General features: G+C 44.8%; 1 protein-coding gene and 1 pseudogene across 2 annotated transcripts in view; one reads left to right on the top strand and one right to left on the bottom strand.

Annotated features, from left to right (window-relative positions):
• Positions 1-12,016, bottom strand: part of LOC145864372 (uncharacterized) — a 62,292-nt pseudogene that overhangs the window by 48,196 nt on the left and 2,080 nt on the right.
• Positions 716-12,016, top strand: part of LOC106588596 (CMP-N-acetylneuraminate-beta-galactosamide-alpha-2,3-sialyltransferase 1) — a 43,606-nt gene continuing 32,305 nt past the window's right edge. For both annotated transcript variants that reach the window (XM_014177753.3, XM_014177751.3), the window contains exon 1: positions 716-1,005. The gene's annotated coding sequence lies outside the window, so the exon portion shown is untranslated. The remainder of the gene's footprint in view (positions 1,006-12,016) is intronic.

The following is a 12,016-nucleotide window of genomic DNA, read 5'->3' as shown; positions in this document are numbered from 1 at the left end:
CTTCCCTATATCTGTCACTCCCCTTGGTTCTTTCCTCCGGTGTTATTGACTCTGTTTTCATGTCGGTGCGTTGTTTGTGGTTCGTGTTCATTTTATTTATTAAAACACTCACTTCCTGAGCTTGCTTCCTGGCTCTCAGCGCACTCGTTACAGTAGGGTACACCATATGGCTGCCAGTCCACCCATTCGTCACATTCCACGGGGCACAGAGGTCGTTTCAATCTCTAGTTTTGATTTACTTTTGGATTAGTTCTCAAATGATATGAAATCAACAACAAAAAATCACCATGTCATTGGGGGAAAAAAGTTGCGTGAAAAAGAGACGAATTCCCTTACTTTGACTTTTTGCAAATCCAATCAGTTTTCCACGTTGATTTAACGTCATCGCAGTGATTGTTGTTGTTGAAATGACGTGGAAACATGATTTAAACCGATTTTGCCCTGGGGCATAACTAGAATTAGAGAAACCTTTTCTATGATTTGAGTTGTTTTTCAAAGACATAGTTATCATATCATTACAGGAAATTAAAAAGTTGCCTAAGTCTACTCCTTTCATTTGCTTATTTCAATGTTTCCAACACATCCTATGCAGGCAACCCCATTATTACACCTCTGTCCAAACCGCTATACCTAGTCAGGATTAAAAGGGGCGTTGCGTTGCACTGTTGTGCCTCACCAATCCACATGGCCGCAGACCGCTTGATCGCCACCAGTAGGCGAATAGCGGTCCACTAGATTCTCCATGCGTCGGGGAGGTATCACTGAATAATAACGGACTTGACGCTTCCAGCCATCCACTCGCAGATAGACCTTTTAGTAGCTTAAGGGTGTGAACATTTTGACGTCCACTGCTCGGTCTTTTAAACTAGGCTACTGTATTCGATGAAAATCGGGATGGTTTCCCTCAGCAGCTCCCTGCTTGGATAACCTTATCGCTGTGCTGTGTGGATGCTCTGGATAACGGGTCTCCCTACCATTCCGACCAGAGCTGTCTTGGAAATGAAAGTAAGTAGCCTATCCAGCCATTGAAGCCTTTTGCATGATCAAATATGCATTTTGTGGTTCTTTGATTTGAAATGATTAGTCACATTATCACGGGACAAATCATGTTTTTATCTATAGCTTAGGCTACTCAGTGTACTGCAAGGGTATTGGGCAACTCTCCTATTCGTTGTAAACTACAGTATTTCAAACCAATGTTCAAACTTCAATATTGAAACTTTTTTTTCATCTGATAGAAAGTCTATTGAAAAATACGATCAATTGCTGTCACCTTTTAAACTGTACACAGGCTAGATAGGCGTTTAGCCTAACCATACAGCCATAACTTGAGTACTGATTAGGTGAAATTGTTGCAACAATGTATTTATTTCCTAAAGGCAATGTAGCCTATACATTTCTGTGAGTAGTGGTCCCACCCCAAATTGAGTTATGTTGAGGAGTCACCAGAAGTAGAATTATCTAGTTAGTATCAGAAGTGCAAACTGTATGGACATTTCTACTGCCTCAGTGCTATCTTTTCAAGAACTTCGTGTTCTTGGGCTACAGGCAAAATATGTTTAAAATGTAGGCTTTCAGACATACATCTTTACTGGTATAGAGGCCAGCTGTAATGCTGCGTGGCTTAATATCTCTGTAATATCTCTGACAATTTACTCTTAACTGCTCAATGGCACGGTAATGACAGTGAGAACAGACCAACATCTGTTGACTGTATTATCTCTAATGTAGTAGGGTATAATGCTGCTCTCTGCATTCAGTCCACACAATAGTACAGAACATCAGACATTATGTTGTCATCCGAAATGGCACCGTATACCCTATATAGTGCACTACTTTTGACCATGGCCGATGCTCTGGTCAAAAGTAGTGCACTATATAGGGAATATTTCGGATTCACTCTAAATGCTGCTATTATAGACCTCTATGCCTTACTGGGATTAAAACCCAGGATGGCTATGTGTTCAAGAAATTAATTTGAAATTGCATCTGAATTATTAATTGTGTTTCCCATTCTCTTTGGAGTAATGACTGAGGTCCTTTATGTATACTAATGATAGTGTGTCAGTTAGAAGGGTTACCTTTTCATTCAATCACCATTTAGAAGTAATAAGCAAGTACAATGTCATTGCCAATATATTGTATATCAAATCACATTTTATTTGTCACATGCGCCGAATACAACAGATATAGACCTTACTGTGAAATGCTTACTTACAAGCTCTTAACCAATAATGCAGTTCAAGAAATAGAGATAAGAAAATATTTACTAAATAAACTAACGTAAAAAATACAATTAAAAGTAACAATAACAAGGCTATACACCGGGGGTACCGGTAGAGAACAGTCTATGACTTGAGTGGCTGCAGTCGTTTACAATTTTTTGGGCCTTCCTCTGATACCGCCTGGTATAGAGGTCCTGGATGGCAGGAAGATTGGCCCCGGGACATTGCTCTCCGTCTGTGATGTGATTGGCTGCGGAGTGACCTTGGGGGACCAGTGTGTGCTCAGAATGATGGAAGTGGAGGCCAGGTGTCATTTCATATTAAGGAATAGTACAGCTAGGCCGTACACTGTAATTACAGTAGGCCCTATGTAACTGGTGGTAAAAACTATTCTGAATTTTACTGATGTTGGAGAAACTTGGTACAACACCCCTCACCAACTGTCGATCACTCGTGCGGCTCAGTTGGTAGAGCACGGAACGCCAGGGTTGTGAATTTGTTTCCCGTAGGGGACCAGTATGAAAAATGTATGCACTGGATAAGAGCGTCTGCTAAATGAATTAAATGTCAAATGTAACCAGAGAAAAAGACAAGCTGTCTGATGAGCATAAAGAGTTAGATTTACAGTAGTTGCCATACAGTTAGACACAAAGCTATAATTACACATTTAGGTACTGAACTAAAAACTTTTTCCAAGATACTATAATTTATTCCTTTGATAAAACCACTATGTTCCGAGACTACTGTAGGCTAAGCCAGACTCAGTACAGTAGTTATGCTGATAAAAGTACTGTAGTCATAAGTCACATTGTCATCTAGTCAGCACTGTAGTCATAAGAGCCAACTCATGTGGTCCATGCAGCTCAGCATCCTAAACTGTGGAGACGCCATGCTTTAACCACAGGGCCTTTCAGAGCGTTTCAGCACATCATTATATTGTACTGTAACTGCACGGTTTGGTCTGGGAACCAACCCTGCTGCAAAGGAGACGGAAAAAGAGAGAAACCCATCCTGTAAACAGTCAGGCCTCATAGCTGTGGTTCCTGGATGTGGTTACAGGCAGCTTGTGAGGTGGTATATTTCTCTAGTAACCAGAGGCTGCGTCCCAAATGGCACCATATTCCCTATATAGGAATATATATTCCATAAGGTCGCCTAGGCAGAGAGCTCCTGTACATTTTGTAAATGTGTTTAAGTATTTGTTATTTGAATCTTTTAACTTAATTTTTTGTTTTGAATAGCCAAATGTGTATGGATTACATCTATTTGTTTCCTGACCGTGAATTCATGGCAAATCAGCTTTCTCATGATAGCTAGCTAGCTTTGCTACCAAGCTAGCTAGCTAGTGTATTTTGATTTATTATTCCTACAGCCTCCTGACACAATGAGGAGTAGTTCAATGCATGCCAAGCTGACAGTGGCGATTGCATCGCTAAGGAGGTTTCCTCCGAAGTTATGAGCGGGCTATCACCGTCCTCATTTTCAAAAAACAAACTTCATCTTGTTCTGCAAGACCAGAGAGGGTCAACGGCTACAGAGCAGGCGTAGCCAGACGTCGGGGACGGCAAGGTGCCGGTGAAAGGGAAATGTGCTTCTGGCTTCCGGAGGACCTGCTCATCTCCCGGCGTTTACCACCTCCTCCCTTTGCTCAAGACATGTGGTTCCCTCTTGATTGTCACTCCATCTTTTGGGGGCTTGTTTTGCTTTTTCAAGCGCTTTCAGAATCAGACTTGATTTTCCTCTATGAAAAATGTATCAACCGCTACAAAGACGTCCAATAATTATAATCCATATAATCACATTTCCTGTTGCTGCAGGATTATTTTCCTGCTATAGCAAACTGGCTCAAATTAAGATCCTATATCTGTAGGGAATATGGTGCCATTTGGGACGCATCAGAGTCTCCCTCCAGACAGCATAACCGTTGTTGTCTCCATTCTAACCACTCAAAGCGCTCACAGACACTATTTTCCCTCCACAGTTTCTCTCAAGAGGAATTCTCTCTGGGCTTTTGGTTCACCCTCTGTTTTCATTTACAGTCTTGGCTCTTTGTCAAACACACATTTAAAGCACAGTGTCCTGCGTGGCACACTTTACATAGCAGTACACAGCTTTTTACTGCTGGCTGACGTCATAAAAAAAGACATATTAACGTATCATTGTCCTCTTTTCCCAGACGTCATGGCATGACACATGCAGTTAATTGTATTGTCTCCTTTTTGAATATTTTAATAAGCGGTTAGAAACTGCTGTTGTGTTGAGAGAATGACCAAATGTCTGTTTTCCTTGGCACTAACCACTGTTTCTTGGAAGTGTTTTACCAATGCAATCAAAGTGAACCACGTCTCTCAATTAAGACTTAATACTACACAACTTCTGTCTCCAAATAAACAAATGCGGTGCCTATTTGATCACACTAGCAGACAGGCAGCTGTTTAAGGAGAGAATGTGTTTAAAAGGCTTTCTACAGCTGCTCTGTTTCAGGATGTATGGATGCATTAAGTAGAGCTGTAGATACCACCAGATGTTTTATCCTTTTGATGCCCTATTTCATAGATTGCTGCGAGAAATGAGATGAGACTGATGTTTTTTTTCCTCTCGTTTAGGTGGACAGATGTTCTGTCCTTGACCTGTATCAGGCTGTGTCTGCATCCCAAATGGCACCCTATTCCCTTTATAATACCTTACTTTTGACCAGAACCCTATGGGCACTAGGGTGCACTAGGTTGCCATTTGGGAAGCACCCACTGTCAGGCGTAGCCATTCTCATGTCATTATTTCACCGTGTGGGGTAGGTCTTGTGAATAGGCCAAAGCTTACATAAAGCTTCTTCCTGGACTTTTTATTCTTATATAAAGTCATGTTGAAAAGGTTACACATACCCAGACCCTGTCTGTTAGATAAAATGAAATACATTTATACTTCCTATTATAGACTGACTCCATTTAATAGCACACATTCTGCCTGACAAAGATCTTTGAATGGAAACATTGCACAATCAACTATAGCAGCATTCCTCAGTTTGTGGGAATGTCTTTATTTCACACTCGTTAAAAAAAAAAAATGGGTGTAGGACAGATTGATACTGAACACTTTCTGATCACCTTCACCTGAGGGCAACAGTTACATTGCCCTTTGTTTGCTTCTAATACTGTACATAGAATTGTCACACATGACATACTGTACAGTACAATGTAAGGTCAATAAACCCATCATTTAAAAGGATGTGCATAGAAATACTGTAGGCCTTCACTAATCTTAAATAAATTATGCCTTTCCTGTCAGCATGAATCATTCCATTTACTTTGTCATGTGTGAACATACATTTATAAACATAAGACCTCTATGCCCTGATCACCAACGGCGATGAGACAGCATACAGGGAGGAGGTAAGAGAACTGGCAGTGTGTGTGTGTGTGTGGGGGGGGGGGGGGGGGGGGGGGGGGATGGGGGTCAATAGCTATGTTCCTCGGTGTCCACATCACTGAGGACTTAACATGGTCCTCTCACACCAGAACGGTCGTGAAGAATGCATGGCAATGCTTTTTCTCTCTCAGGAGTCTGAAATGATTTGGCATGGCCACTCAGATCCTCAGGAACTTTTACAGCTGCACCATTGAGAGCATCCTGACTAGTTGTATCACCATCTGGTATGGAAACTGCACCACCTGCGACCGGAAGGCCCTACAGAGGGTTGTGTCAACGGCCCAGCACATCACTGGGGACGAGCTCCTAGCCATCCAGGACGACAGTGCCTTCGCAAAGTATTCAGACCCCTTGATTGTTTCCACATTTTGTTATGTTTTTGCCATTTTCTAAAATCGATTTTTTTTGTTCCTCAGCAATCTACACACAATACCATATAATGACAAAGCGAAAACAGGTTTAGCAATTTTATTAATTTATTTATTAAAAATAAAAAAACAGAAATAGCTTTTGTAAGTATTCAGACTCTTTGTTATGAGTCCACCTGTGGTAAATTCGATTGATTGGACATGATTTGGAAAGGCACACTCCTGTCTATGTAAGTTCCAAAAGTTGACAGTGCATGTCAGATCAAAAACCAAGCCATGAAGTTGAAGGAATTGTTCGTAGAGCCCTGAGACCGGATTGTATCGAGGCACAGATGTGGGAAAGGGTACCAAAACATTTCTGACCAAGCCCCTTCTCCCCCGATTACTCAGTTTGGCCGGGCGGCCAGCTCTAGGAAGAGTCTTGGTGGTTCCAAACTTCTTCCATTTAAGAATGATGGAGGCCACTGTGTTCTTGGGGACCTTCAATGCTGCATAAATGTTTTTGGTACCCTTCCCCAGATCTGTGCCTTGACACAATCCGGTCTCGGAGCTCTACGGACAATTCCTTCAACTTCATGCCTTGGTTTTTGCTCTGACATGCACTGTCAACTGTGGGACCTTATCCAAATCATGTCCAATCAATTTAATTTACCACAGGTGTACTCAAATCAAGTTGTAGAAACATCTCAAGGGTAATCAATGGAAACAGGATGCACCTGAGCTCAATTTCAAGTCTCATAGGAAAGGGTCTGAATACTTATGTAAATAAGGTGTTTCTGTTTTTTATTTTTAATAAATTATTTAAAAAAAATTAAAACCTGTTTTTGTTTTGTCATTATGGGGTATTGTGCATAGATTGCTGAGGATTTGTATTTATTTAATATATTTTAGAATAATGCTATAACGTAACAAAATGTGGAAAAAGTCAAGGGGTCTGAGTACTTTTCAAAGGCATTGTATGTCCTGGTGCTCCCCAATGTGTCCATCTTCCACCTCTCTGTCCTGCTTTCTGTTTGTTAGAAAGAGGCTAATTGTCATGCCTCGGAGGTGTATTGTTAATTAGGAGTTATCCCTCTCAGCTCCCAGCTCTTCATATGGTCACAATTTTAATTGACAGTCAAAGCTGAGCACCACCTGTCCTCCCCTTTAAAACCCATGGTTCAGCCAGATGTTCTCCTTTAACACCCCAGCCCCAGGTGCTTCCCCAGACCTTAAGGTTCCAAGCAGGTGCTGTTTTTTATATAAGGACAAATTATTAAACATGAAATGCCATATCTGCCAACTGCCTCAGAAAGGTGATACAAAACATGGTTGTTTCACACTGCGTCTCTAAACCATGCTGCCTGTGTACAAACCATACTGCTGTTTGTGTACAAACCATACTGCTGCTTGTGTATCTGTCTAAACCAGGAGTGGTGTGAAGCTGATGGAACAACCATTGCTGTTTGAGAGATCAGTGTAATCCTATTGGTTACACACATCATCAAATACCTCTTCTGTGATCTGCTATTGGTTACACACATCATCAAACCCTTAGTCTGGGGCAGTAACCGAAAGGTTGCTGGATTGAATCCCCAAGCTGACAAGGTAAAAATCAGTCGTTCTGCCCCTGAACAAGGAAGTTAACCCACTGTTCCCCGGTAGGCCGTCATTGTAAATAAGAATTTGTTCTTAACTGACTTAGTTAAAGGTTCAATTAAAAAATAAAATAAGCAAAAAGTCTGTCAGCACTCATAAAGTACATTTTGTTTTGTGAGACTAGTTCAATTCACATGGCTGTTACATGTTTTCTAAATGGTGTGGTGACACAGATCATAAGAACTTCTATATTACGAGTCTCTAGGCTACAAGCATGACATCCACCTGATCTGAATATTGAGTGTGTTGTGTACAGCAGGCTGCAAGCATAACCCGTCTTTTTGTGTTTGGAAGATCTGCCATTGTTTTGTTTTGTGTGGAAGAAAACAGAGCGAATGTTGAAGGATTTGCTATAATGATATTGCGGTATTGTTGTCTTTGTTCTCTATGACAAAGGACTTTTTGTATTTTCACCCCAAACAACTCAATAGGGAGCTTTGTGTCTGGGTCTGAATCCAGCGGCTTGGATCAGCAGCATCCCAACGTATAGGCCCCTAGGTCCTGGTCAAGGAGTGTACACTATACAAGGAATAGGGTACCATTTGGGACAGAACCCTAATGATTTCTCATCTCTCTTGCCGCTGGCCTTAGTTCTTTCCTCTTACTGTATAAATCATACATGGCTAACTGAAGTTTTAGGTTTGACAAAGTAGAGACATTCAAGTAGGCTAGTTTAACTGACACCTAGTTTTAGTTTTACACTAGAACTAGATTATAATTGATTAAACGTGTTTGGTAGATCCCCATTTCTAAAGCTCTGACTATTGGGGATAAAGGATTTCAGAAGTCAGACGAAGGAAGCTGATGGTGGAATCCCTATGGGTGAAATAAAGGCAAACTCCTGAACGGATTGGTCCATTGCTGTTGCCAAGGGCCTTAGTGTTGTTGTAGATTTCCCCTGTTAAGCTGGGCTACAGCTGTGTTGGGCCCCATGGTTTGGCCCCTGGGCTGTACTACCATGTGTTTTCTCCATCTCAGACCACATACAGAGAACAAACATTCTTACCCATTAGGAGGTTTTTGTCCCAAATGGCACTCTATTCTCTATATAGTGCACTATTTTGATTATAGCCCTAACAAAAGCAGTGCACTATATAGGACATAAAGTGAATAAAGGAAGCAACCTAGGAGAGCAGAGGGTTCACTCCTTTTCATAGAAGGAGAAGAGAATGCCAACTCAGTACAGTACTTTTACTGCGCTGCCACGGAGTGGAGGTTGATGTTAACATGACTTGCTTTGCAACATTTACAAGATGTACTTTGCAACATTACAAACCAATTACACGAACAACAAATGCTGAAATAAAAAAAAGAGTTCACAAGAAAGGCATTTCACTGTACTCTTTGGTATGATTCACCCGGGGACCAAACACCCAACATTCCAATCTCAGGGCAGACACTCTAATCACAAGACCACTGAGTTGGTGCATGTTATATTATACGTCCCATATAATATGGGAACATGTTTTTTTGGGGGAGGTAGGAATGTATAGACCTATGTGAAACAAAGTATAAATAACAATGTCAGCAACAGCGTAACATACTGTACACTCAACAACCCACCAACAAAACAAAACACAGTTGGTCTTCAAAATGGATAATAATAATATAAGCCGTTTAAGTCACTTTGGATAAAAGCGTCTTCTACAGTCACGCCTGCTACAGAGGACCACTGTAGTAAGTCAGGCTAAAACAAAACAATTACAAAGGTAAATCAACGATTACAGGCAGTTTACTGCAGAGTAGAGGGGAATTGTTGTGTCTGTACATAATTGAAGAAAGGCTGCCACATATGGTGGAATTTCCTATATAAACTACTTTTGACCAGGGGACATTGGAGAATATGTCAAGAGGTGAGTGTAGCTGGTGCATCGAAGTCAGGCACAGGAGAGCAGAGATGAGTGGACAAAGCACTTTACTAAGGAAATCGTTTGCGCAGTACGCAACAAAACAAATGCCCAACGAACCAGTGAGGCAGCACAAAGTACAAAAACACAAGTACAAAGTACAGGCTGCCACAAAGCACGGGTAATAAAATAAACCCGGCGCAAACCAGCCGGAAGCGTGCCAACCTCAACAATAAACTATTACACACACAGACATGGGGGGAACAGAGGGTTAAATACATGACCTGTAATGAGGGAATGATGACCAGGTGTGTGGGAAAACAAGACAAAACATGGAAAATGAAAGGTGGATCGTGATGGCTAGAAGACCAGTGACATCGACCGACGAACGCCGCCCGAACAAGGAGAGGGACCGACTTCGGCGGAAGTCGTGAGCCGCGCGCCGACACCGGCCTCGGGGACGACCCGGAGGGCGAGGTGCAGGGCAATCCGGACGGAGACGGTGGAACTCCCGCAGCATTGAAGGGTCCTCCACCGGAACCCAGCATCTCTCCTCCGGACCGTACCCCTCCCACTCCACAAGGTACTGAAGGCCCCTCGCCCGACGCCTTGAGTCCAGTATGTAGCAAACGGAATACGCCGGGGACCCCTCGATGTCCGGAGGGGGCGGAGGAACCTCCCGCACCTCAGACTCCTGGAGCGGGCCAGCCACCACCGGCCTGAGGAGAGACACATGGAACGAGGGGTAATCACGGGGAAGCTGTAACCTGTAACTAACCTCGTTCAATCTCGTCAGGACTTTAAATGGCCCCACAATCCACGGCCCCAGCTTCCGGCAGGGCAGGTGGAGGGGCAGGTTTTGGATCAAGAGCCAGACCCGGGGCACCGGGCCTCACTGCGGTGATGGTCTGCACTGGCTTTGTGGCGCAGCACAGCCCGCTGAAGGTGAACATGAGCGGCGTCCCATGTCTCCTCCGTGCGCCTGAACCAGTCGTCCACCGCAGGGGCCTCGATCTGACTCTGATGCCACGGCGCCAGAACCGGTTGGTACCCCAGCGAGTTCTGGGCCATCTCTGCCCAGGGCACGAACGCCACCTACTCCCCCGGCCAGTCCTGGCAATAAGACCTCAGAAACCTACCCACATCCTGGTTCACTCTCTCCACCTGCCCGTTACTCTCGAGGTGAAAACCCGAGGTAAGGCTGATCGAGACCCCAGATGTTCCATGAACGCCCTCCAGACCCTCGAAGTGAACTGGGGACCCCAATCAAACACGATATCCTCAGGCACCCCGTAGTGCCGGAAGACGTGTGTAAATAAGGCCTCCGCAATCTGTAGGGCCGTAGGGAGACCGGGCAGAGGGAGGAGACGGCAGGACTTAGAAAACCGGTCCACAACGACCAGGATCGTGGTGTTACCCTGTGAGGGAGGAAGATCGGTAAGGAAAACCACCGACAGGTGCAACCAAGGCCGTTGTGGTAACGGATAAGGGGTGTAGCTTCCCTCTAGGCAGGTGCCTAGGAGCCTTACACTGGGCACACACCGAACAGGAGGAAACATAAACCCTCACGTCCTTAGCCAAAGTGGGCCACAAGTACTTCCCACTCAGACAGCGCACCGTCCGACCGATGCCTGGATGACCAGAGGAGGGTGACGTGTGGGCCCAATAGATCAGCCGGTCACGGACAACAGACGGAACATACAGACGCCCAGCGGGACACTGGAGGGAGTGGGCTTTGCACGTAGCGCCTGCTCAATGTCCGTGTCCAGCTCCCATACTACCGGCGCCACCAGGCAGGAGGCCGGGAGTATGGGGGTGGGATCCATGGGCCGCTCTTCTGTGTCATACAGCCGGGACAGTGCGTCTGCCTTCACGTTCTGGGAACCTGGTCTGTAAGAAAGGGTGAAAACAAAACGGGTGGAAAACATGGGCCACCTTGCCTGGCGAGGGTTCAGTCTCCTCGCTGCCCAAATGTACTCCAGATTGCAGTGGTCAGTCCAGATGAGAAAAGGGTGTTTAGCCCCCTCAAGCCAATGTCTCCACGCCTTCAAAGCCTTTACGACAGCCAACAGCTCCCGGTCCCCCACATCATAGTTTCGCTCCACCGGGCTGAGCATCCTCGAGAAGAAGGCACGGGGCGGAGCGTCGGTGGCGTACCCGTGTGCTGAGAGAGCACGGCTCCTATCCCAGCCTCGGACGCGTCCACCTCCACTATGTATGCCAAAGAGGGATCCGGATGGGCCAGCACGGGAGCCGAGGTAAACAGAGCCCTCAGGTGACCAAAGGCCCTGTCCGCCTCAGCCGACCACTGCAAACGTACCGGTCCCCCCTTCAGCAGTGAGGTAATGGGAGCCGCTACCTGACCAAAACCCCGGATAAACCCCCGGTAGTAATTGGCAAACCCTAGAAAACGCTGCACCTCCTTTACTGTGGTGGGAGTCGGCCAATTACGCACGGCTAAAATGCGGTCACTCTCCATCTCCACCCCTGAGGTGGAAATGCGGTACCCTAG

This window comes from Salmo salar, chromosome 27 (assembly GCF_965601325.2).
Source record: "Salmo salar chromosome 27, fSalSal1, whole genome shotgun sequence".
Taxonomy (NCBI): Eukaryota; Metazoa; Chordata; class Actinopteri; order Salmoniformes; family Salmonidae; genus Salmo; species Salmo salar.
Note: the sequence above shows the minus strand (reverse complement) of the source record. Positions and strands in the feature narration are given on the sequence as shown.